Source organism: Panulirus ornatus, chromosome 58 (genome assembly GCF_036320965.1).
Source record: "Panulirus ornatus isolate Po-2019 chromosome 58, ASM3632096v1, whole genome shotgun sequence".
Taxonomy (NCBI): Eukaryota; Metazoa; Arthropoda; class Malacostraca; order Decapoda; family Palinuridae; genus Panulirus; species Panulirus ornatus.
In genome coordinates, this window is record NC_092281.1 from 10,175,570 (window position 1) to 10,201,336 (window position 25,767).

The 25,767-nt window shown below is 45.2% G+C and overlaps 1 protein-coding gene across 6 annotated transcripts in view; it reads right to left on the reverse strand.

Annotated features, from left to right (window-relative positions):
* Window positions 1-3,103: 3,103 nt before the first annotated feature.
* The window catches only part of LOC139766928 (uncharacterized), a 166,100-nt gene continuing 143,436 nt past the window's right edge, over window positions 3,104-25,767 (reverse strand). For 2 of the 6 annotated variants that reach the window (XR_011716969.1, XR_011716970.1), the window contains exons 2-5: window positions 23,676-23,864; window positions 11,003-11,260; window positions 6,399-6,760; window positions 3,109-4,834 (exon numbers count right to left, since the gene is read on the reverse strand). The gene's annotated coding sequence lies outside the window, so the exon portion shown is untranslated. Of the gene's footprint in view, window positions 4,835-6,398; window positions 6,761-11,002; window positions 11,261-23,675; window positions 23,865-25,767 lie in introns of all 6 variants that reach the window. The other 4 variants (XR_011716967.1, XR_011716968.1, XR_011716972.1 and 1 more) reach the window with 3 other exon arrangements.

Consider the following 25,767-nt stretch of genomic DNA (forward strand, 5'->3'; position numbering starts at 1 on the left):
AATCCATAGCTTACAGCTATATCGATTAACAGAAGCATGTACACACAGACCGACAGATGAGGAGAGAAATTTTTCGCACAGTGGATGATGAGATTAGCTTTGTATCCGTGATGTGAATTGCCATGTGTATCATTTCCCTTGTGGCTACTAGCATATATATATAATATATATATATATATATATATATATATATATATATATATATATATATATATATATATATATATATATATATATATGTTTTAATCCCTATCATGTATTAATACATATGAGAAGGTGAACTGTATTGGCGTACGGTTCATTTAAACTCTTTAATGGTACTGGCATTTGCTTGCTCTTGGCTTATTTCACGAGTCCACACCTGTATTGCTTTAGATCCGCTTCCTAACCTCCCTCACAACCCTGGCCTTGCCTTCGGTTATTACCCTCTTATTCTGATCTCTCATCTTGTCCCGAATGATTCTGGTCAGTGGTAGGGTCATCATGTCCTCTTAAAATTCCAGATGCATTTGATGACATCTACCCTAACTCTCCCCTAACTCTTTTTTTCCCCCAGTATGTGTAGGTCAAGGGCTTCCCTTCCCTCCTCTTCCTGTAGCTCATTTTCCATTCAATTTTGCTTCCACTCTTACTTGCGTCTCCCTGGACCCTATCCAATATTGCTGTGTGATTCTTCCAGTGTGGAGACCAGATTGTTTGTCCATGTTCCAGCTTAGTGCAGATATCCATGACGTAATTTTGTTCTATACCCTAAACGTTAGTGTGTGTGATTCCTGTACATGTGTTGTGGGGGAAGAGACAAGAGTTTTACGCTAGTGTTGTTCATCTCATAACTTTGTGTGTTTATACTTACAGGGTCATTACTCGTACGTAAACACACCCCAGCTGAATCCAGGTACCCCAATATCGACCAGCTCGAGGGGAGGATGAAGGGTTGGGTTGGCTGTGGGCTCACTGCCGTGCCCAGGACTCGAAGCCTTGCGGAAGCCCATATGTGGTGAGTATTTGTGATTGCTATTTGTGTGTTACGAGGAGAGAGTTGTACATTCGAATTGCCCGTCCCTTAGTCGTGTGTGTGTGTATATATATATATATATATATATATACACCGTGTCTGTACTCCCATGTATGTATGCACAGACACAGACAAACAGACACACACATACAAAGCCAGCTTAAGCTGTGCGTATATAGATCTTGTTTTCCGTGCTGGAAATGTCTGAGTGTCCAAGCTGATTGTTTGCTGAGCCTGTCATCCTCAGCTGTTGCGAGTAAGATAGACGAGGTCAGTTTTCTATTGCGAGACGGGCGGCAAGCAGACTCCCAGTCATCTGGGTCCTGCCGAAAGCCCCAGGAATTTTGCTGGGGATCAGCCCTGTGTCTCATTCATCCTGCTTCCTGCCGTGCCAACGCATTGGTGTAGCTGTTTTTCATAGAAAAGACAAGTATACTTTAGTTACACCTATACAGAGAGATTTCAAGGGTTATTTATTGTATTGATTGCATCACATGGTGAAATTAGAGCACCAAATTTTATGGATATGAATTATGTCTTTTTATAAGCGTTTTTTTTTTTTCAGTACATTAGAGGGTTGTAGGTGTAGAGCTATCTTTAACACCAGAGGAAGGTGATTATAACGTCGTTAACGGTCCTTAAGTAATGATCTTTGGTAATTGATTGATCTAAATTAGCCCAAAGAACCAACCGAATGATAGTGAACTTTATGTACTTGACGTGCATAAAGATGACCTGCTTACTCATGTTGATGGTTTTAAATCCCATAACGTGTACCAGAAACGAATTAGGACGGTCGATCGCCTTCAGCGAAGCTGGCTATAGATCTGATACGTGAACTGTAGCTGTGACGACCTTAGACAGATTAAATAATTTTCGTGGATGTTGTTGTCGTTTAATATGTCGACGAACGTCTGAACAATTTCTCAACTCTTGAACACGACGGTAAGGCCCAAGAGCATGCATGGCACGTGTGCACGACGGTACGACGTCCTTAAACACGACGGTATAACCCTTGAGCACGACGGCGTAGTTCTTGAGCACGAAATAACCCCTGAGCACGACGGTATAACCTTTGAACGCATCGGTAAAAACCCCTTGAGCGCTACGGTATGGCCCTTAAGGACTATATAGTCGGTTTCCTTACCTAAGAATGTGCCTCTACTCCTGCCTACGTATGGGAAAACGTCGAAAAAGGTGCCTACTCGATCTTGCTTTTCTACAGACGAATGTCGAAAGTTTTCTACTCGCTCCTTAGATGGCCTAGAGGGAGCTTTAGAGTCCCCCACGCCCGTTTCTGCCTCCATCAAGAAATCGTCTAAGGGTTTCCCCCGATATTTCTACATTCACACACGAATCGTCAAGACTTCTTCTCCTCTCTATTTCCAAGCGTTGTAATCCTACTGACAAATATGGCATTATATTTTAGTCCCACCACAACGAGCGAGAGAAAATGTGGAGTAGAGAGAGAGAGAGAGAGAGAGCAGAGTGATTCCTATACACACAGAGGCTTTATCCCAGACTTTTATATATTTCCAATAATGTGTGTTGGGCCTTAGGGGGGTGACGTGAGGTAGACCAGAGATACAAAGGCATGAACCCGGGGGGCGCCAGGGGAGATGGGGGTTACGAGACCAATGGGGGGGGGAAGACACACCCCCTCCCCCCGGCACATTTGAGAAAATATTTTATTTGCAGTCAACGTGCCTATGTCACTTCTTTACCTTTTCCCTCGGGATTTTCGAAGTTTGCCACCTATTGGTAGAAGAATTATAACCATTACGTACAGTTAAGAGGGAAAGCTGATGGTTCTTTTATACGACTTAAGAATTTTGTATGTATATATAAAACTTTGATCGTACTAGCCAGTGAGGGTAGTTCGGAAGGTGAAATCGCATTTCAGTAGTTAACTTCTTTTTTTAACAAGTAATTTTGGTATACGTGTATCACTACATATTTCAGAGACACGGTCCGCCTCATCAGGTCCAGACAGTTCATAAATTATCAACTACTGAATTGTAATTTCACCATATATATATATATATATATATATACATATATATATATATATATATATATATATATTTTACCTTCCTGTCCTACGAGTTCCTTCTATCCTCACGAGGTTCCTGCAGCATCAGGAAGCTGGTCACATCCCCCGTTCGGGACCATAGATCAAAAAGTGTTGTGAGGTGTACGTGTCTCGGTGCAGAAAGTTCAAGGAAAATAAAATAATGGTAGGTACTGTGTGTGTGTGTCTTCTTTATGGTAGTTGTATCGCGAGTATGAAGGATCTCCGGATATACTGAAACGGTGTTTATGGCGTTGTAAGTGATGTGCGATGTTCAAAATGTAAGGGGAGTGTGTGGCTCGTGTGTGTCTGGGGAGTGTGGTTGCTGATGGGTGTATGTTCGGAGTCGAGGTTGAGAGGTCGGTATATATATATATATATATATATATATATATATATATATATATATATATATATATATATATATATATACTCGACCATGAATTGCTTTAATGAAAATTGTTTACAATGCAAGATCTGTTGGTCATATGGGATTTGAATCTATCAGCAGGTCATTAACGCCATCAACAACCTACATTCAACAATAAAAGTCTAACACCTTCTTGTGTTAAGAATAATACCAAGATCATATACATCCTCACTGCAAGCTTACCACTTAAGACGCGAAATAAGGAGAATTTAAATCCCACGAATAATTTCTAGCCCTGTATATCTGGTGGTAGTTGCCAGGGAGGTAGTAGCCTAGTGTTCTCTGCCACTTCTAGGTAACATTAGCTCCCCAAGCTGCCTGCTTTACGTCGTCACAATGTTTCCCTGCCAGAATATCGCCAGAACGGACAGAAATGAATATGAGTGGTTCATATCAGACAACATTCAGACGTTAATACACTTTCTCTTACACTTTTTATACATAACTTAGTCGTTGCCCTGCAGCAGAAACTTACAACTCGTGTATAGAGATATAACTGAACAAAATGAGGACTTTTGTATAATGCATTGATATATACATATACTCAAATGTAGAAATAGATATTGCCCTTTGCTTCTGTCTGAGCTACAAATCCTATGAGGTAAACGAGATAACCAAAGCTCTTTAAGTAGCTATGACATACGGATAAAATTCTGCCCCTTTCAGGTAAAATAGACTAAACATTTGTCTTTTGTAAAGTCCTCCGTCTTTTTAAAACAAAAGACATATGTTAATGATCATTATTTAACTGCCACAGTTTTCCCGAGGTATGAGTTGCAAGATCAGCTTAGTATTTTACAAGTCCGATATTAGCCAGCGTCTGTAAACACTGACGTCAGACGAAGGACCTGCCAGACCTAAAGATGACGGGCTCAGACGGTCTGCAGGACGTGCGCTGGCCTGCAAGACAGTGGGCTGGTCCACAAGACGTGAGCTGGTCTGCAGGACGTTGGCTGGTCTGCAGGACGTGGTCTGGCTTGCAAACCGTAGACTGATCTGCAAGACATCAGCTGGTCTGCAAGACTTGGGCTGGTTTGCAAGACGTAGGCTGGTGTGCTAGACGTAGGCTGGTGTGCTAGACGTAGGCTGGTCTGCAGGACGTAGGCTGGCTTACAAGACGTTGGGCTAGTCTCTCCCGGGAGAAATATCCAGCACTCTCCCCTGTCAACACTTCGGAAGATGAATGACCCAACCAAAGCTCTTCCCTCCGCCAGCAGAAGTTCCCAACTGAAGAAGAAGAAGAAGGCCACGTCCGACGCTACCATATTTCTGTCTGACCTGAGGTCCTCTTCTTCAGCGAGGGAAGACCTCGTCATTTCTGGAATGAGATTTATAAGTGTAACACCAGATGACTCCGAGCATAACATGGACACATATTGACCCTCAGGGAAGGAAGATTGTTGAACTACAATAAGAAGTCAAGACGAAATATTAGACGGATTTCCATCACAAAGGAAAGGAAGGTGTATTGGATAATAAGATCAAAATTATACATTGTGTGTGTGTGTGTGTGTGTGTGTGTGTGTGTGTGTGTGTGTGTGTGCCAATAATGCAGTTTTGTTCATGCATGTGCATGTAGTGGAAAACATGGAAGTCCACATACGTGCCCATTATGTATATGTATTTTATTCATATGCCTCCATATCCAGGGATACGTCTTCCAGATCTTGTCACGCTGATTGTGATAAGAATTTTTCTGCATGTCTGTGGATAAGAATATTCTAACATATCGATGGATGAGAATATTCCAGCCTGTCCCTGGATAAGAATATTCCAGCCACTCTATGAAGAAAGTTTTCTCAAAGTCTTTCATGAAAGCCCCATCAGCACCTCCAGCCCCAGCAGCTGCTGCTTCTAGGCTTGTCATGCCATCACTCGTGGTCTGGAGTGACCTCATGCCTTGGAACAATGACTCTCCAGCCTGGCTGGAAGATTCTCTGAAATGCATTACCTTCCACTGAATAATTCCTGGAACTGGATGGAAAGACTCCCAGGACTGTCATCATCCAGCATCTCCTGGACTTTGTTCATTAACCTCTCTGGAAAGATCTCCCGGGGATCGTCATCTTCAAGTACTTCCTGGAGCTGGTTCACCAGTTCGGGTGAAAAGACATCCAGTGTTCTCTGGAACTGGTTCACCAGCCCGGCTGGAAAGATCTCCCGTAGATTGTCATCTTCCAGTGTTCTCTGGAACTGGTTCACCAGCCCGGCTGGAAAGATGTCTTTGGGATCGTTATCTTCCAGCGAATATATCCTGGAACGCCATAAATTTCTCCTGGAACCGAGGCTCACCAGTCTGACTGGAAAGGTCTCCTGGGTACTATCCTCCTCCATTAACCAAGTCCTAGAGCTGCAAGGAAAATATTTGCTGAAACGATGCCTCAAACACCAGGCAGTAGAGATATCTTTGGCAGTCTCATCTTTCAGTGATCATGTCCCACGGGAATCGCTGTTTAGGGGAACAAACGTCATTTGTCTTTCAAGGGCGAGATTTCAGGTTATAGCCAGCAGGTTTCGACTCTGTGTAGCATCTAGCATAGCTATCTCTGAACACAGCACACGCACACACACACACACACACAAACAAGGTGGCGGACGACGAAGTATTGAAATATAAAAAGACTCAAAGGTCACACATTCCCTCAAGGTCATGGGTCGCCCAGGGGCATGACAAGAGCCGGGTGAATATTATCTCTGAGCCAGCTCTCGACCCAGTGTGGGCAACGTAGATATTATGGATAATATGCACAGAATAAGACTACCCTATTACCTTTCTTTCTATGGCCTTTAGCAGCAAATATCCAGATTTACTTTTTACTTAAGTGTAACTTATAGAAAAATAGACAGATGAATAGAATAGACGCACACTTATCAACACTGACCTTTTGGATATCCGTTTTATGCAGTTGCATTTCCACAACTTAGCGAGCCAAGTACTGGAGGAACCTGGATGGCACTGGAGAAGTGGAAAAGTTTGGCAATATTGCGGGGCTGGCTGAACGGTCTTCCCGAGTATTTCTGTTTATCTTTGTATTTATTCGCTATCTATACACGAGGCACGATGTCCTCCAGCTTCACCAGGTCCCCACCGCATGCCTGCCTACCCCTACGTTAAGCTGTCGTGGAAACTACTGCACGTCTCGTGGAGCAACGTCTGCCGACGACGAAGGATTGTGTGCCGAGTTGATCACTTCGTCCAAGACGAAAACCAGCTCGTCCAGGCCGTAAGTCAGGTGGTTCATAGCTGCAAACCAGATCAGGTAAGAGTTAATTCTTGTTAATGATAGTGGAATAGAATGTCTTGCTTTGATACGTTTTAGATTACTTAAATGAATATGTATAAAAGTCGATAAAACTTAGAACATTTAATATATATAATAGATGTACATTTGATACTCATGTGTACATTTGATACACGTGTGTGTGTGTGTGTGTGTGTGTGTGTGTGTGTGTGTGTGTGTGTGTGTGTGTGTCACAAAAGAACATGAAAATATTATCAACTGTGTGACTAACTTTAGCATCTTGTACAGATCATATGTTTCCAGAAGTCTTCAGGTCTACCTTCACGACGCTTGACATGTGTATTGTCGAGGCTTTCAACACCATCTGTCTCATCCATATGTTGTTCAAGTTCCCTTTGAAGTCTATATTTTACAACACGTCAACCCTTAGTGTCCAATTACGTAAACCATTTGCTGATGGACGTTGTCAACAGTATCAGATTGTAGGATTATGTATATAGAAGACATCAGATCCCTCGAGCAAGAAGATACAACCCTGTGTTGGATATGATGACATTGACTTCAATGGTCAGGTCAGAGGTCACGCATCTTATCCTCCTTTTTTTTTCCTTCTCCCCTTCATTCGTGGATGGCGTGTATCAGAGGCGTCTTGCCTCAGATCAACAACAGTTGCCCTCGCATCAGGAATTTCAACATTCTAATTTTCCTGTCCAACTTCACGACCGTCTTATGAATGATGAGTCGCGGACCTCAGCACCAGACGCAGCACTAAGCCAGCACACACGATACCTGGTGTTGATCATGTGATTACTTCACACGTTAAGATGACGACGAGAACATGGACGAAATGACGACCAGGACGATGATGAAGGTGACGATATAACGTGACGATGATGAAGGTGACGATATAACGTGACGAGGACGAGGATGAAGGTGACGATATAACGTGACGAGGACGATGATGAAGGTGACGATATAACGTGACGAGGACGATGATGAAGGTGACGATATAACGTGACGATGATGAAGGTGACGATATAACGTGACGAGGACGATGATGAAGGTGACGATATAACGTGACGAGGACGAGGATGAAGGTGACGATATAACGTGACGAGGACGAGGATGAAGGTGACGATATAACGTGACGATGACGATGATGAAGGTGACGATATAACGTGACGATGACGAGGATGAAGGTGACGATATAACGTGACGATGATGAAGGTGACGATATAACGTGACGATGACGAGGATGAAGGTGACGATATAACGTGACGAGGACGATGATGAAGGTGACGATATAACGTGACGATGATGAAGGTGACGATATAACGTGACGAGGACGATGATGAAGGTGACGATATAACGTGACGATGATGAAGGTGACGATATAACGTGACGAGGACGATGATGAAGGTGACGATATAACGTGACGACGAGGACGATGATGAAGGTGACGATATAACGTGACGAGGACGATGATGAAGGTGACGATATAACGTGACGAGGACGATGATGAAGGTGACGATATAACGTGACGAGGACGATGATGAAGGTGACGATATAACGTGACGATGATGAAGGTGACGATATAACGTGACGATGACGAGGATGAAGGTGACGATATAACGTGACGATGAGGATGAAGGTGACGATATAACGTGACGATGAGGATGAAGGTGACGATATAACGTGACGATGAGGATGAAGGTGACGATATAACGTGACGATGACGATGATGAAGGTGACGATATAACGTGACGACGAGGACGATGATGAAGGTGACGATATAACGTGACGAGGACGATGATGAAGGTGACGATATAACGTGACGATGATGAAGGTGACGATATAACGTGACGAGGACCAGAGTTAGAGACGAGGAACACAACAACTTGATTTCCACTGCACAACTTCACTATGGTGTATGGCAGCGTTAGTAAAACAAATCGTACGACAACTTTACTTCCTACTTACACGAGCTGACAATTTATTATAGTTAGGCAGCGGCATACTGGTTATACTCGAACTAGAGAGGTATAACTTACAAAGCTTGGAAGAGCTTCAGTCGACTATACTTTCCCCATGTTACATACCAGCATTTCTCACCTATTCTCATTCAGTTCCCTCATTCTCTGCCCAGTAAAATGAGTCAAGTCTCACAACGAAAAGTCTGCGTAACTTGGAGGAAAACGGTAGTTCAAGAGCTGCTGTTCATCTTCGTTAGGTACAGGTCGTTAACGAGGAGAGGTTTATCCAACCCCGGGAGAACGACAAGACGACTCTGGAGCTCGGAAGTACGACCCTCGGGCATGTTGACACGACCCGTGAGCACGGAGACACGACCTTTGGGCATACCACCCATCATCACGAAAGTACGACCCTTGACCACATGGTACGACCCCTTGGGCATAATGACCTCGCCTTTGTCGCTCACCCGAGGATACACGTCATGTATAACAATCTTAAAGATCGTTCCATTGTTCTCAAGGCTGGCATTATGCTCAGCGGACGTACTGTCGTGCTCAAGGGTCGTGCCATCGTGCTCAAAGGTCATGCCATCGTGCTCAAGGGTCGTGCCATCGTGTCCAGGGGTCGCACCATCGTGTTGAAGGGTCGTACCATCGTGCTTAAGGGTCGTACCATCGTGTTCAAGGGTCGTACCATCGTGCTCAAAGGTCGTGCCATCCCAGCTCGCGAGGACGACAACGGGTGTGCACAGGCGGGCGGGCGCGCGGGTGAGTGATGGAACCTGGCGCGGGCGTGCTGGGGGCGTCCCAGATACACTAGGAACAGCCAGGGTCAGGAGGACGTAGGGGGGCCAGGAAGACCCGCCGGAGGCACTGAAGAACTCAGGAGGAAGCAGGAGGAGGAGGAGTCAGGTGGTGAAGGATCGAAGCGAGAGAGAGAGAGAGAGAGAGAGAGAGAGAGAGAGAGAGAGAGAGAGAGAGAGAGAGAGAGAGAGAGAGATTGTTGTTGTGGGGTGAAACATAATTCAAGTTAATGATCATCAGTGAGGGTTGGGGAGGTTGCTGGTGGGGTGGGTCCACCCTTCCTCAAAATTCCATGTTAAAGAACCAAGTAAACGCGTCTGTTTTCCTGTCAGTATGTGTGTCTGTACTTCTGTATATGTATACGTGTGAGTATGTCTGTCTGTCTGTACGTCTGTATATGTATACGTGTATGTCATGGTGTTCTGTACGTCAGTATATGTGTGAGTATGTCTTGTTGTGAGGGGGGGAAGGGGGTGAAACGTACTCAGACAGGTCTGGTGGAAACTGTGACAAAGAATCATGAATGTGACTAAGAATCCACAGTTCCCACTGTGGGAAATACTGGACGACATCCCCCAAAGCCCTGAGGTAGCGAGTTAATAGTGGAGGGGTCAGCGATACATATTTCCAGACTCCGAGGGTAGAGCGATAGTGGAAGGGTAAACGATATTTCCAGAGCCTTGAGGCTGAGCATTAATGGAAGCCACGGCGATATTTCAAGTTAACAAAAAAAAAAAAATACTTTTATATATATATCAAGTAAAACCTTCAGCATTATTATCATCCTGCTGCATACTAATAACCAGGATGATAATGGAACAACCTCGGAACCACCAGAATTATTAACACAACCTTTGCAAGCAACCTCCCAACACACACACACACACACACACAGCAAATTAAACACAAGGAACTGCATTTTCTCGCTTATATTTTCTCTTTTTTTTTTTTCCTTTTAAAAGAAAACGGAAGTCATCTGTTGGTGGATTTCACCGCGGGAGATTTTTTTGTAAAGACATTTTTAGGAGTCGTGATGATGATCCTCACGACCTTAGATAATCTTAAGTGTACAGTTATGTGCGTATTAAAGCTCATTGAAGTCATTGTCAGGATATTTAGTGTTCGAATGCTCAGGTAATGTCTGCCCGTTGGAGGATATTTCATAATATCTCTCCTTTCCCCCTTTTTCTCTCTCTCTCGCGCGCGCGCTCCTTGCAGGAGCAGGGAAAATGAGACTCCCTCGGAGAGGAGGTTAGTTCATTCAACGAGACTGGACTCCATAGGAGTCTGAAAACATTGATCCATCGAGTATGTCCACATAAGAACAAAGTCTGTGTGTGTGTGTGTGTGTGTGTGTAGAGGCGTATATGAATACCTGTACTTGCGTAAGTATGTAAACGTGTCCATGAAATATGTATACAGATGTGTAAATGTATATACTATATAATTACCATAGCATTAACTAACCTTTTCTCCAGGGATCACCAGTAACTCAAACGAGGTCAGAAGACGGCCCCAGCCATGGCAGTATGGTTGGTTAGTAATGACCTTTGACCCCTGCTGCTGCTTCCACTACAGCTGCCAACATTTATGTCTTTTGCATTACCGTTTCTTCTGCCTGCTGGACACGATGGCTTCCAGCGTGTAATCACATTAATTTGCTTCTCGTTCCAGGCTGATGGCAGGTGTTGTTTCACCCCTTTCGCTTCATACTCGTCTTAGGCACTGGAAAGGGAGAGTAATTATTCTACGTGTGAGTTTGAGAAAGGGAGAGAGAGGGTGATAGATAAACAGATCAATAGATAGATGTATGGCTAGATAGAGAATATCCTGACAATTTTCTCCTATGGAACGTTCATCACCCTATTCAAAGGGCCTCCTCGATCAGAACTTAGTTCCTTGATTACCTTCTATCACTGCCTACCACCATTACCATCACCACCTACCACCATTACAACCTACCACCATCACCAGATCAACCCCAGTCTGTCCTGCTGGTGCTCAGAATCTAATGGTAGGGGGAACCTGTACGTGGGTGTTCATACTGACGGCGTAACTAAGGCTAAGGTTACTTGTAGGAGTCCTAGGATGATGTGTCCTGGTCTGTAGTAGTCCCGGGATGACGTGTCCTGGTCTATAGGAACGTGTCCTGGTCTGGAGTAGACCTAGGGTGAGGTGCCCTGGTCTATAGGAACGTGTCCTGGTCTGTAGCAGTCCTAGGAAGACGTGTCCTGGTCTGTAGTGGTTCTAGGATGACGTGCATTCTCTACCTCGACCTGCACGTCACCTACCGTCGTGCACGCCATACCCGCGCGTCATGTACCGTCGTGCACGCCCGTGCAGCACTGCCATACCCGCGCGTCATGTACCTGTCGTGCACGCCCGTGCAGCACTGCCATACCCGCGCGTCATGTACCGTCGTGCACGCCCGTGCAGCAATGCCAGAGCTGCAAGTCACCAGCCTCACTCCCCAACGTACTCCCTTGGCCAAACATTCCCCCTCGGTGTTTACTTGTAAAATATTTACACCACTTCGGGGAGTGTAAACATAATCTAAAATTCGCGCTGGGCACCTGTTGCGTCATCATTACCACTTGTGGCGTCATCACTCGTTACCTCCGGCGTCCACTTGGGCCCTTGGCTGATCCCGGGGCAACACAAGGCCTAGGGGACGGGGCAACACAAGGCCACGGGGGACGGGGCAACACCTGGAGGATGGGATAATGATGATCCCAACACCTGAAGGATGGGATAATGATGATCCCAGTACCTGAAGGATGGGATAATAATCCCAACACCTGAAGGATGGGATAATGATGATCCCAGCACCTGAAGGATGGGATAATGATGACCCCAACACCTGAAGGATGGGATAATGATGATCCCAGCACCTGGAGGATGGGATAATGATGATCCCAGCACCTGAAGGATGGGATAATAATCCCAACACCTGAAGGATGGGATAATGACCCCAACACCTGAAGGATGGGATAATGATGATCCCAACACCTGAAGGATGGGATAATGATGATCCCAGCACCTGAAGGATGGGATAATGATGATCCCAGCACCTGAAGGATAGGATAATGATGATCCCAGCACCTGAAGGATGGGATAATGATGATCCCAGCACCTGAAGGATGGGATAAAAGTAACGTCTTCAGCTGTGGATGTGTCAGCACCCAGGACACCCGAGGACCAAGCTGTGCTAAAGATGACACATCCACCAGAGATTAGAACTCGTACGAATCCTACTCCTACCAATCCTCCAGCTATGCTGGTGATTACACACGATGAATGGATATCGCCAGATTGCAGCTGTTGATCAATCGAATTAATCAGTAATACAATTTTCCATATTCAGTGATGGAAGTGGAATATCAAATCTTTTTTAGCCCAGTACGCTCAAGGTGTGTTTATACACGGGAGCAAACGTATTATTGCCTTCACTTAATTACGGGAGATACGAAGTCATTCTATCATATGCCATATTAATCAATCCATTGCATGGAATACGCTTTTATTGACGCAATATCTGGCCCGCCTTTTGTGCTTTCTCATTCGATTGCGTACTGTACCGATACTAGTACGAATTATGAATATATAGTAAATAATACGTCTATGGCCCTTGTTGTAATAATTATTTAATATTAATTCATCCTTAAAGGTTTCGTTATAGTTATCAGAAGGAATTTTGTTTATTCCCACCGTACATAATACTCGATACTTCATTACAGTCATTCCATCGTCTGATAACCTCGCCATATATTACCATGCCTAGGTATAGATAGCTAACCTCGCCATATATTACCACGCCTAGGTATAGATAGCTAACCTCGCCATATATTACCACGCCTAGGTATAGATAGCTAACCTCGCCATATATTACCACGCCTAGGTATAGATAGCTAACCTCGCCATATATTACCACGCCTAGGTATAGATAGCTAACCTCGCCATATATTACCACGCCGAGGTATAGATAGCTAACCTCGCCATATATTACCACGCCTAGGTATAGATAGCTTTATAAACACGGTTGCTTAATCACTCATGTTGATTTTAGGAACATCTGCATGTACGACTGAGGGAGGTGGAGGTATGTGGTTGTTGGCTTAGAACTGCCGTTCGAACTTTAGTGTGTGTGTGTGTGTGAGAGAGAGAGAGAGAGAGAGAGAGAGAGAGAGAGAGAGAGAGAGAGAGAGAAATTCTGAAAAAAAAAAAACCAGTCGATTGAACAAGTCTTTCTTTCTCTATTTTATATCGCCTGTGAAGACAAAGGCCTGACTGACCTTTCCCCTGAGGCTTTGGTTGTCGGCATTTGACATTCTCTGACCTTTAGATCTGCAGGGACCACTAAAATCTCACAGGTAATCCATAAACATCATGATGATTGGCTTTCAGACGGCAAATATAGCCTTTCTAACATTAAAATACTGCATGCATTATAAGCCTGAACCAATATATATATATATATATATATATATATATATATATATATATATATATAAGATCGAGTAAGGAAATATGGATCATTAATTTAGTATTAGCAGTTCTGTGTATTTGTACCCTGGTGTATATAAATAACGTAAGCCACACTAACAGTTACAGCAAAAATCAGGCTGTATTTTTCCGCAGATCTGGGGGCAAGATAGAGTTACACGTGATGCTTAATCGAGAAACACACACGGTAACTCATGGTCGATACTCCCACTGCCAGGGGTGGGAACATAACTTCTCGTTGCACGAGTTATAAAGTGAAGGTGTTATAAGCTGCACGTGTTTGTTGCCATATCACTTGTACCATATGTTAAGTGTACCTACAGTTGTATCAGGTGTTAGTCTACCTACACTAGTACCATATGTTAGTCTACCTTCATTTGGTGGTCGATTATAATAACTCGTGTAATGGATAACATACGAGAGTATGCTCGATATACCCCTTTGTATGGAGAGAGTATCCACCACACCCTCCTGCCATGAGGTGGTGAGCATATTCTACCACATATAACTAAAATGCCCGACTGAATAATATTCCCATGTCATTTATAGTATACTCCATGTATACTCACTGGCAGATGGTATGTTTAGTGTCTATTATACATATGTGACCACATGTACATTGTTCACAGACCACATGCACAGTGTTCACACACCACATACTTCACAGACCCCATGTACGCTGTTCCCACACCATATGTACATCACATGTATACTGATCATGGCCAACATATCTGTCCCTCCAATTCAAATGTAGTCTTCTTATATATGAACTCCTGTTCACTTGTGTTCACAGCTCGCATACTTCCACATTCTCACTACAAGCCTGTAGCCACTGCCTTCTTTCACAGCCTCACTGCAAACTTGTAGCTACTGCCTTCTTCTTTCACAGCTTCACTGCAAGCTTGTAGCCACTGCCTTCTTCTTTCACAGCCTCACTGCAAACTTGTATCCACTTCCTTCTTCTTTCACAGCCTCACTGTAATCCTGAAGCCAATCTGTACAGTCTCAACCACTCTAGCCAAAGCGCCACTCTCTTCCTGGGTTTACGCGAGTATCCCAAAACATTTGTATCAATATCTCTCTCACTCTGTACATATTCCCCCAAAATCTCTCTACTTTCTCTGTATTCACAGTATTTTTCCATATGCAAGAATCACGTAAACCTGAATATTACATTACGATTTCTTTCTCCGTGGTGTGGATCTGGTCAGTACAACTCGGGTCGTAGGAGAACCCTTAATTTTCGTTTAATTTTTGCCTCACACGTCAAGTGTGACACTTCCCATTCACCTCCGCCGACTCAACGACCTGATGCTTTCGTATTCCAGGGAGGATTTTATAGACTCGATACTCCGATCTGTAGTGCAATCCTGCACAAGATCCTTTAGTATTCAAGCCTCTTTCCCCGTGCTCTCAGATGCACTGAATGGAATAGTTTATACGCCACATTATGACCCTCTTTTGTGAGCCAGTTTCTTGATCCTCCTAAGGACATTTACATATATATATATTTTTTTCTATTAGTTTTTGATTTCATTTCTTCTTGCATGTGGATTATACGTTTACATTTACTAGCATTCTTATTTACGTTCCCTCACTCGTGAACAAAAGGGAGGCAATCCTGTTTGTTGTGACTGTTATTAGATTTCAGTGGATTTCGCCATTTTATAAAGGATCCATTGCAAGGAATGGGAACGTCTCGGGATGAAACAAGTTTAACAAATATGACCATCAGTTGCAAATGGTACGAGGACTGGTGGTGGGAGGGCGCTCCATGACAAAGGCTTTGGCGATGTTATCAGGGATATAAAGGAACGACGAGAAAGAGAGGCACGCGATATTATACCCTAACTGGAGGTCATAAAGACTTTCGTTTCTCACACCGTTTTTGAGACAATGGTAAAGAGAACGGCACTGTCTTAAATCGTGAGAAAGAAAACGGTATCACCAAAGATTATTCGAAGGTCCTCTTTTTTCGTGATTAAAGTCTATGAAGATATGCTTTCAGGTGCTTTCCGATACCTCCATCCGGAGTTTAACTGCTTTAATAGAATTTTTCGTACTGTACTGTTGGTTGTGAGGTACCGGCAGTTGTGAAGATGGAGTGTGTGTGTGTGTGATATCATAACCAGAATATCGTATGATTAAAGCCCGACGAGAGAGGCAGCCACTTGACGTGGCTTGGGGTCAATTCATCTTCGGTGCCGGCTGCCGGCCGGCCAGCTCCAGGTGTCCAGCGAAATATCTGAACCTGCGAAATGAATGACCCACCGACCGATGGAGTACACTGGTGCATGGGCTGGGCATAGGGAATTCGCACCACCCACCAAAGTTACGTTTATCACAAAAAATTTTTTTCATCTGTTCACTGGTGGGCTTGGCACTATTTTTTACGAATCGTGTTTTGCTCGTGATTTCTCTGTACATCAGTCAAACTATGTTGGTGGTTTTTGAGCCACTTTTAACAAGGAGAAAAGACTCTTATACGAAGAGCGAAGGCTTTTGGTAGTTTTTGGGTGCAGATAATGTCAGCAATACCATACACAGCCCCCATAAGGTTCGATCAACTTCTCGTGTGTTATATTAATCCTAATCTAATCTCTCTTCTCTTCTTTGGTTCCATGTTGACTAAACATATAACTTTGAAAAGTACTGAATAGGAATATTTTTCATGGGGATTTTAGAGATAGTAAAGCGACTCTTTTATAAAAGAACGAAGTATACTCTATGGGGCGAGTCCTTGTGATGATGTCCACAATCAATACAGCTGTCAACAACCTCTCCTGTTATATCTAATTTGGTTGATCTCTCTTCTTTTTTGCTTCACTGTTGTGGAATCTTATAATTTCGAAAAGAACACCGAATGAGAGTATATTAGTCAACAGCTATTTAGATGGTTTTAAACGCAATGGTTGCAGTGCCTGCACCATTCTGTTTTTACGTCAGCATCGTAAGACAAATATAAATGAAGACACACTGTAAATTGTATAGCTGTATTTACCGTAAATAAATGTCTTCACGGACCAGTATTATTACTATTCAGTTACTTATTTGTTATTCCTATATGTCACACACTCGAGTGTTATTTTGCACCCTTTCACGTTACATGTCCGACTCGTAACGGCAGGTCACACATATTTCTCAAGTTAGAAATGTCGCTTGTTACCAATGGACGGCCTGACGACACCTCACAATGCATCGTTGATTGGAGCATTTTAGTACACAATGGTCCACATGGACTCCAATGCGGATGCCAGGTCTCAGCCTGGACTTCGGGCTGCATAACCTCCAGCTGGACCAAAGTGGCCAAATAAACCCTACCTGGGGCCAGCCTAGCCACCTCCTCGACCCTTAGGGCTTGAAGGATACTCACGTCATATTTTTTTTTTCTTTGTAGATTTGTGAAATTCCTACGAACGTAGAATTTTGTGTCTATAACTAAGAATTTAAACATATGACTTTATCTGTTATCGGTTAAATTGTTAGAATTAATGATAACGTTGAGCTCAACTTCAGAGTGGTTCGTGAGGTATACGTATCGGACATTATGTACGAAACAGCCTTATCTAGTTTGTATTTTCGGCACTGGAGTGTAAATTCTCGGTGCGAAGTGAGGGTAATATAGAAGATATGTATTTCTATAATCTCTTGTCGAGGGGAAATACTCTCTCCCTACCTGACACCCCAGATAATGGGGAGGATAACGGTGGTGAAAGGTGGCGGACCCCATATAATGGGGTGGTAATAGCGAGGGAGGACCAGCAACCCCCTCTCCCACCCGATAATGGAGGATGTAATGAGAGACGGTGCTCAGCTCATAATGAGGAGGTTGTTCATGACGCATCACAGTGCCATACACACCTGGGGGTGGGTGGCAGAAGCAGCGACGCGTCGTTAACCTTCGTCATGCATAATCAGCTAATGTAGTCTACTGCATATGGACTCGCATGGGAAGTGTATCTGTCAAAGGGGTGCGTGCAGCGTGCTGGTCAACATACCACTTTGGGATATAACCTTGATGTGTCGTCCCTCGCTCTGCTGAGTGCCAGTCATATAACCAGTGAAGGGACCTTAGTACGGATCAATATATTTCCACAGGGCGATACATGAGGGCCCCGGCTCCCCTCAAGGCTGTGGTGACGAGTGAGAAACACCAAGCGATGGCGATTGGGTCAATACTACGAGGGTGACATATGGGGCATTACGAAGTGGTGTGTGTAGTGTCAAGTGATCTAGAGACCAAATTGTGAAAACTGACAAGAAGTCTCGTTAGGATCTCTATTTTCTACAAACGAAAAGGATCTTCCGAACTACAGGGCGAGCAGAGAGAGAAGAAGAATTATGTACGAACCAACCAAGCAGACAGACAGAGACCCCTTGACCCCCTGGCTCCATTGACGAGTCGAGTGTGTGTGGACTGACGCGCGATCTAGAATGAGCAAATATGACACAGTTACGAGGTTTGAATGGCGACCTGGATATTGCCTTTCGTGGTTTCTGTCGCTTCATTCAGTTTTTGAGTCGCCTGTCTCACCGCCGTGATATATTCAACCCCATTTGTCACTGTCCAGTGACAACGACAGAGGCATGCACGGGGAAGGTTTATCACTGTGAATGATGAAGAAGGTCGGTCGTGGGGGTCTCTCTCTCACCTCTCTCTCTCTCTCTCTCTCTCTCTCTCTCTCTCTCTCTCTCTCTCTCTCTCTCTCTCTCCTTTTATCTCTAGAGCTCTCTTGGTATCTCCCTCTCTTTTCTTTTATGCTTCTTTCTCCATTTCTCAGTGAAGTGAAGAGAAAAAAACAAATTTTGACCGAATGAATCCAACCCCCAAAACCACATCTACCAGACTCTATGATGTAGGATAACCACATTCGGTAACCATCAATAATGCAAACAAAGTCCGATTGATCTATTGGATCTCCTTTAGAGGATACAGCGATTGATCTGTACTGGATGACATGTCGAGGGCCATCCTGAGGTTGATAAAAGCCAACACAAAATAATCTAACCAATATTAGTGGTACGAAGCTGGAGATGTTCCTCCCTTGATGTGAGGCATCAAAGACGGTGGCTTTATCCTCAAGGAGTAATGATCTCCTGTGATGAGGGCCCCTTACCTGGCTCTGCTGATGAGGGCCCACTCACCTGGCTCTGCTGATGAGGGCCCCTCTCACCTAGCTCTGCTGATGAGGGGGGCCCTCACCTGGCTCTGCTGATGAGGGGGCCTCACCTGGCTGTGCTGATGAGCGGCCCCCTCACCTGGCTCTGCTGATGAGGGGCCCTCTCACCTGGCTCTGCTGATGAGGGGCCCCTCACCTGGCTCTCCTGATGAGGGGCCCCTCACCTGGCTCTCCTGATGAGGGGCCCCTCACCTGGCTCTCCTGATGAGGGGGCCCCTCACCTGGCTCTGCTGATGAGGGGGCCCCTCACCTGGCTCTCCTGATGAGGGGGCCCCCTCACCTGGCTCTGCTGATGAGGGGGCCCCTCACCTGGCTCTGCTGATGAGAAGCCCCTCACCAGGCTCTGCTGATGAGGGGCCCCTCACATGGCTCTGCTGATGAGGGGCCCCTTCTCACCTGGCTCTGCTGATGAGGGGCCCCCCCCCCGGCTCCCTCTCATATAACAGCAATATTATGTATGTATATATATATATATATATATATATATATATATATATATATATATATATATATATATGCCCAGTTTCTTCTCAAGAAAACAGTAACTCAATTCCTCTTTTGATTTAGGCTCCACGTGTGTAGATATATTCATAGCGACATTCAGAATTCATGAAGCAAATTGTCTACTTTATTTTATGCGTTAGGGAGCAGCATTTCTGATATCTGGGGAGGTATATCAACTCAGACCTGACCTTGGTCGATACAGATGTGCCTCTCTTCTGTCATGTAACACAGCTGACCTTGGTCGACACAGATGTGCCTCTCTTCTGTCATGTAACACAGCTGACCTTGGTCGACACAGATGTGCCTCTCTTCTGTCATGTAACACAGCTGACCTTGGTCGACACAGATGCGAGTCTCTCGTGTCCTGCAGTCAGTACATATGGCATGTCTTCTGTCCTGCAACACAGGATAAGCCTCACTGGGTGTTTCCTGAAAGCCTCGAGTGTTTACCATTACCAGTATACCATGTGTATGCCAGGACAGGAGGGAGAGATGTACAAGGGAATGAGGGTGATTAGCAGCTGAACGACCTTTTGGAAAAGGCCAACAGCACCAATTAAACTCCACCAAGAAGGAGTTACTACAACTTATTTTTCTCTCCTGTCCTCATTAAGCAAAGTGACGATGTCTTTAGTTACCCGGAGTCGTGTTTGCTCTTCTTAATGGCTCGCCACACACGACAATATATTTTCTTCTTTTTATACACGAGAAAGACTTGGTTATATCTCGAGTTGGCAGAGGAGAGCAACTGTACGATGGCCAGGGTTTGTTTCACCTATAGTCTGATCATTATCCTCTGTGGTAACCAGAAGGTTTATACTCTGATTCTGTTGCTCTTGGAGTACGATTCTATTTATGGAGTATAGGTCCTTCTTTCCAAGTATGATTATACTGGTAGATCACAGGTAACTTGTAGTTTCCTGTAGCTATAAAGTTTACTTGGGTGCTGAGCAGTTGTCTGTCCTTCATGTCGTGATGTTTTTCTCCTCGTGTTTCTCTCCCCCCAGACGAGCATCCTGCCGCCATCCACCACAAGAACGGCACGTCTGCTGGGGTCTCCTTACACCACTGCCCTCACTCGGGCTCCTCCCTCCTCCTCCTGCTGGCCATAGTAGTCGTCATCACCTTCCTCAGCGTCAGCCCCAGCTGTCTGACTCCTCCTCGTCCAGCCTTCACCACTCTGGTCAGGGAGGAGGAGGAGGCCTCCTCCTCCTCCAGCACCCACCCTCACGCCCCGAGAGTCTCCCACCGTCACTCCCGGACTCCTCCCACGCCACACGCCCATCATCATGACTGTCACGTGTTCGGGAGTGTCAGGCGTGACACAGATGTCACAGTCTCATGACGTCCACGTGACCCGGCCTGCCTCGGACTGAACCCATGTGACCAAAAGTATGTTTAGATGCGACGTTTATGTGCCTTCCAGTTACCTAACCCGTAGAGGCTAAAGTCGTATGCTATATGTGCTCTCTCTCTCTCTCTCTCTCTCTCTCTCTCTCTCTCTCTCTCTCTCTCTCTCTCTCTCTCTCTCCCTCCTTCATGCAAATCCCCCTCCCAAAATATAATTTCGCCAGATCGTCAAAGTTCTGATCCACGTAACTGTACGATGATGAAAAGCTTTCGGTGTTGGTCTCGAGTTTTGTGGCGCGGGAGCGAGAGATTCTTTCATGACGCCCAAAAGTTAAATCGATTTCATACTGGGCTGGTGGCATCACCCCGGGTCTGGAGTTGGTCTAATGTCTTTATCCTCTTAGGTCTGTTCGTGACAGTCTGGTAGCTTGGCTCTGGTCTGATGCTGGTCTAACGTTCTGGTCCTGATTTTGTCTGGTACTGGTTGGCATGTTACTCGTAGTCTGGCCCTGGCCGTGGTATGACATTCCTTCCTCCACTCCAAAACCACCTCCTCCAAACTCCTCTAACTTCCCACTTCAAAAAAATCCATCACCAGACACAAGTCTCCCACTTAGTGCGCCGCACCTCCTCCACTGTATAACGCTTTTGGCCACATTTCACCGCCATTTTAGAGGCTGGAAAACGACATCCACAATCCAAACTTTACTTCCAATCCTTCACCCCAGAGAGACATGAGATCCAACCCTGAGATTCCTGGTAACTGTGGGTCTTACTCCCTATTGTTCTCCCCAGAGAGAGAGAGAGAGAGAGAGAGAGAGAGAGAGAGAGAGAGAGAGAGAGAGAGAGACAAGACTCTTGGTAACTGTGGGTCTCACAGATTATCCTTGAAGTCTCTCGCTTGTCAGCGGGAGATAACAAGGCAGCCTCGGGTGTAACATGTCACCCCCTGACCTTGGCTAACGACCAATTTACTCCCGCTCCCGAGGCCTTTATGGTGCCTGCAGGAATTTTGTCTAGCCCTGAAACTAACATCTTCCTCCCTATTGACAACACTGCAGGAGGACGTGGAGGATGAGATGCGAGCACCGGGGACGGGCGCCTCCAGAAATAATCACTTGGTGCTGATGATAACTTATCTAAAACAACTGATGACCTTGACTTGAGGTATATAGACCTCCTTTCGTCAAGTTTGTATATGCTGTACGTCGCGTGTGTGTGTGTGTGTGTGTGTGTGTGTGTGTGTCACACACAGGAGGTTCAGATGGGCCCCACACAGTCCATACACCCGGGTGGAGGCAGACCTCACAACGAGAGACTGTACCAGTCTATATCTTCCCCCCAAACACACACAGTTTACTGTAGTTACTGACCACCACAGGTACTCGCCACCACGCCACCGAACACTCAATCTACTGTTAGATATACGATCATAAATCCGACCCAGACAGTTATTCGACACTGTCCTTTCCACCGGCCAATTTACCGGCAGTTTATGTTACGATTCGTTGACAAGCACAGTTACCTGTTGATCAAACAATACACTGTTATTTTCCAGTCGTTTGTCACGCATATTCTCTCGCTTCCTCGCTAGTTTAAACACACTTTATGCCGACGCTCGCTCGAAACTTGTGTTTAGGCAACACACCAATTGACACACACACACTGTATATATTAATTTACCAATTATGACGTGCACTCTACTGAACCCACTCTTCTAAATGAATACATTTTTGTAGTTGACTGGGGATCACAGTCAGCCATTTTCCGGCTAGTCAACACACTCAGTTTATCCTGCCAATTGTCTGACAGAAGCAATTCCACCATTAAACTGCAGTCCACCTTTATACACACGTAGCCATTACTGGGGGCATATGCATTTAATCCCTTGTGAATATAGATATCTTACAACTTCCCTTTGTGGTTACATGTTTTACCTCTTCCACCAAGATACATGATAATAACTTTCAGTCCCAAAATAAGAGATTTCGTTTTCAGTAATCAGTTCTACGTCCTCTCCTACATCACAGGGTTAAGTACCTTACTATCCTCCAGTCTATCCTCTTGAAACTGGCCTCATGATCTCGTAGTGGTCCTTCCATTCATACCATTCATGTACCACTATTGCCCATGACACTCCATGGTCCATACATCATCAGACACTCACTCTGTTGTCAGTCTCACCCCCGGCCCTCTGCCTCATCCCACTGTCTCATCCCATTTCCAGGGTGTCTCAGGTCCATCCATATATCCCACTCGAATATCTCACCGTCGCACACCTAGCATGAGAAACACAATCGTCTCCTACAACCTTTTGTCAAATACTCAGGATTGTAATCTTCCCGCACGTCTCACCAGACCTCCGCTTGCCTTCATGTTGGCTACCATTAACCTCCTGGGCTTCTCTGATTCAGACGCGACACCATCGTCGACGACTGCAGGTATTCTGAAACTCATCTTCCCTCACCTCTCGCATCAGTTATTCCAATTGTGTTGGGCGAAGCGAACTCACTCTCGCTCGACAGATTTCCCCACACGTTTATAGATTCTCTGTTGATTCGTCTAAATATACCAGACAGTAACAAGATTATACGAACACTCACGTGTAAGCATTGCAGGAAATGGTGGTGGTGTTGTGGGGGAGGAGGGCATGTGTGTGTGTGTACACAGAGACGGTCAGGAGAGGGTAGCGACTGCCAGACGGTCCAAGAGCCAAGGACACACCATCAGCTCCCATGACGTAGAAGGTGTTGAGGGCAGGGGCTGCTTCAGGTACCCAGGCTGCTGTCCTGCTGGGGAGACAGAGAGACAGATCAGACAGGGAAACAAACAAGACTAAAACATATTTACAAATCTCGTTGATTCCACTCCTATCTCCCGCCATCCTCGCCCTGCGAAAGGCTAACTGATGAATTCCCTCAACACACCACACGATTAGCTGACTACTATCACTTGACCCCAGGGTCGTGGAACTGAAGTAACCACCAACACCACCACTTGACCCCCAGCTGTGAGTACTGACGGATAATAAGAGCAGGAATATACATACGGTTCAGTCGGGACAAGAAAGCAGTGGCAGGACAACAAAGACTGAAGTACGAAGGCTCATGAGCCAGTAATATTTAAATGCATATGAATCGTCAGGCAACAGGAGTTACGGGAATGGATATTCTAAGAGAAATATTCACGAGTGTTCTTTATGACGAGGATGGATATATATATATATATCATGGAGGACAGGCCAATGGTATGAGTGTCATTGTTATCTTCCTCAGACAAGCGGGGAACATCGAGATGATGTAAGACATGGGAGAGTCTGGGCCAACCAGACGACACAAAAAGATAAAAGATATTCGTTTGAACAGTTTTGTGTAAGAGTAAGATAAGAAGGCCCTTGGGTTGGCTGGTCCCAGGGGAAGGCACAGATAAAGGGATCGAAAGGACAATGAAGCTAAATGTCTAACAAGAAATACCTCACAAGGCGATCCAACAATTCTCTTCACTACAACTTTGATGATCAAAACTGCAAGAAAATTCGGCTTTTGTACATCAGTGTACAGTCGAGTCGTTCACATATCACGTCCACTATCAAGGGTTTATGTTCTCTGGTTTGGTTACATATTACTGTGAACATTTGGACTGTAGTTGTGATGAAGTTGGACTCATTTTGTGAACATTTCTTGTGGTGGAGCCGCCCAGGCTCTCGCCCCCACACCCCAGCGTCGACAACCAATACGGTGGAGTGTTATGCATCCGTCCCTCGGGCTCGACTGCAGAGTGATGAGCCGGGGCGTTAGTGGCAGGGGAGATGTGGCAAGGGAGGACTGGCCGTGTGGGGAGTGGTGGAAGGTGACCATGAAGGGGGGAATGGAAAGAACAGCGGACGAAGTGAAGAACTTGAGGTTGTGTCTGGACGAGACACGAACAGAAAAATAAAGATGTCAGAATATGACGTATAGAAATAAGGAAAAAGGAGAATCAAGATAACAGCTTATTAGAAAGAAGAAAAAACAACAGGTCTTTCCCTGGCTTTTTACTCATTCACGAAAGATGGATGAATCTGCTGGACTCGATCCTTGCTACACTGGTGATGTAAACTACTTCCCGCTAGACACCCCGAGCATCGAACCCTGGTCAACCGTGTGATAGCCAGGTAGCCTAATCCCCAGGTATGCGATTCGGTGTAATAATTCCCCATCAGGTATGTGTAAATTGCATTTTCGAGATACTGGTGGTAATATTTGGCCTCTACACACGACGGGTCACTGGTAGGGAGTACTGTAGCTTCTGTATTCACTGTATGTACCATGTCGACAGCGAGGCCGCAAAAGGTGTAAAAGAGGGAGGGAAGGAGAGTACATGATGGTAGTGAATGGGGGAAGAGAGAGAGAGAGAGACTAAAAATGGAACGGAGGGGAAACTGACTGTAATGGCACGGGGCAGTGAACAATTGTCCACTATAACCACCTCTAGTACCACTCACAACTTGGCTCACAACCGTACACCACTGACGTAGTTCATCGTCCTTCCCACGTAACCCATACCACTGACCTAGCTCTTCATCCCTCCCACATAAGCTACACCACTGACGCAGGTCTTCATCCCACTGTGTTCCAGTATATTCCGAAATGGTATCCACCCTCCGAGTTGTAGAAACTTTTCTTCGCTACTTGCGCTTCGTTCACATACCTTTAA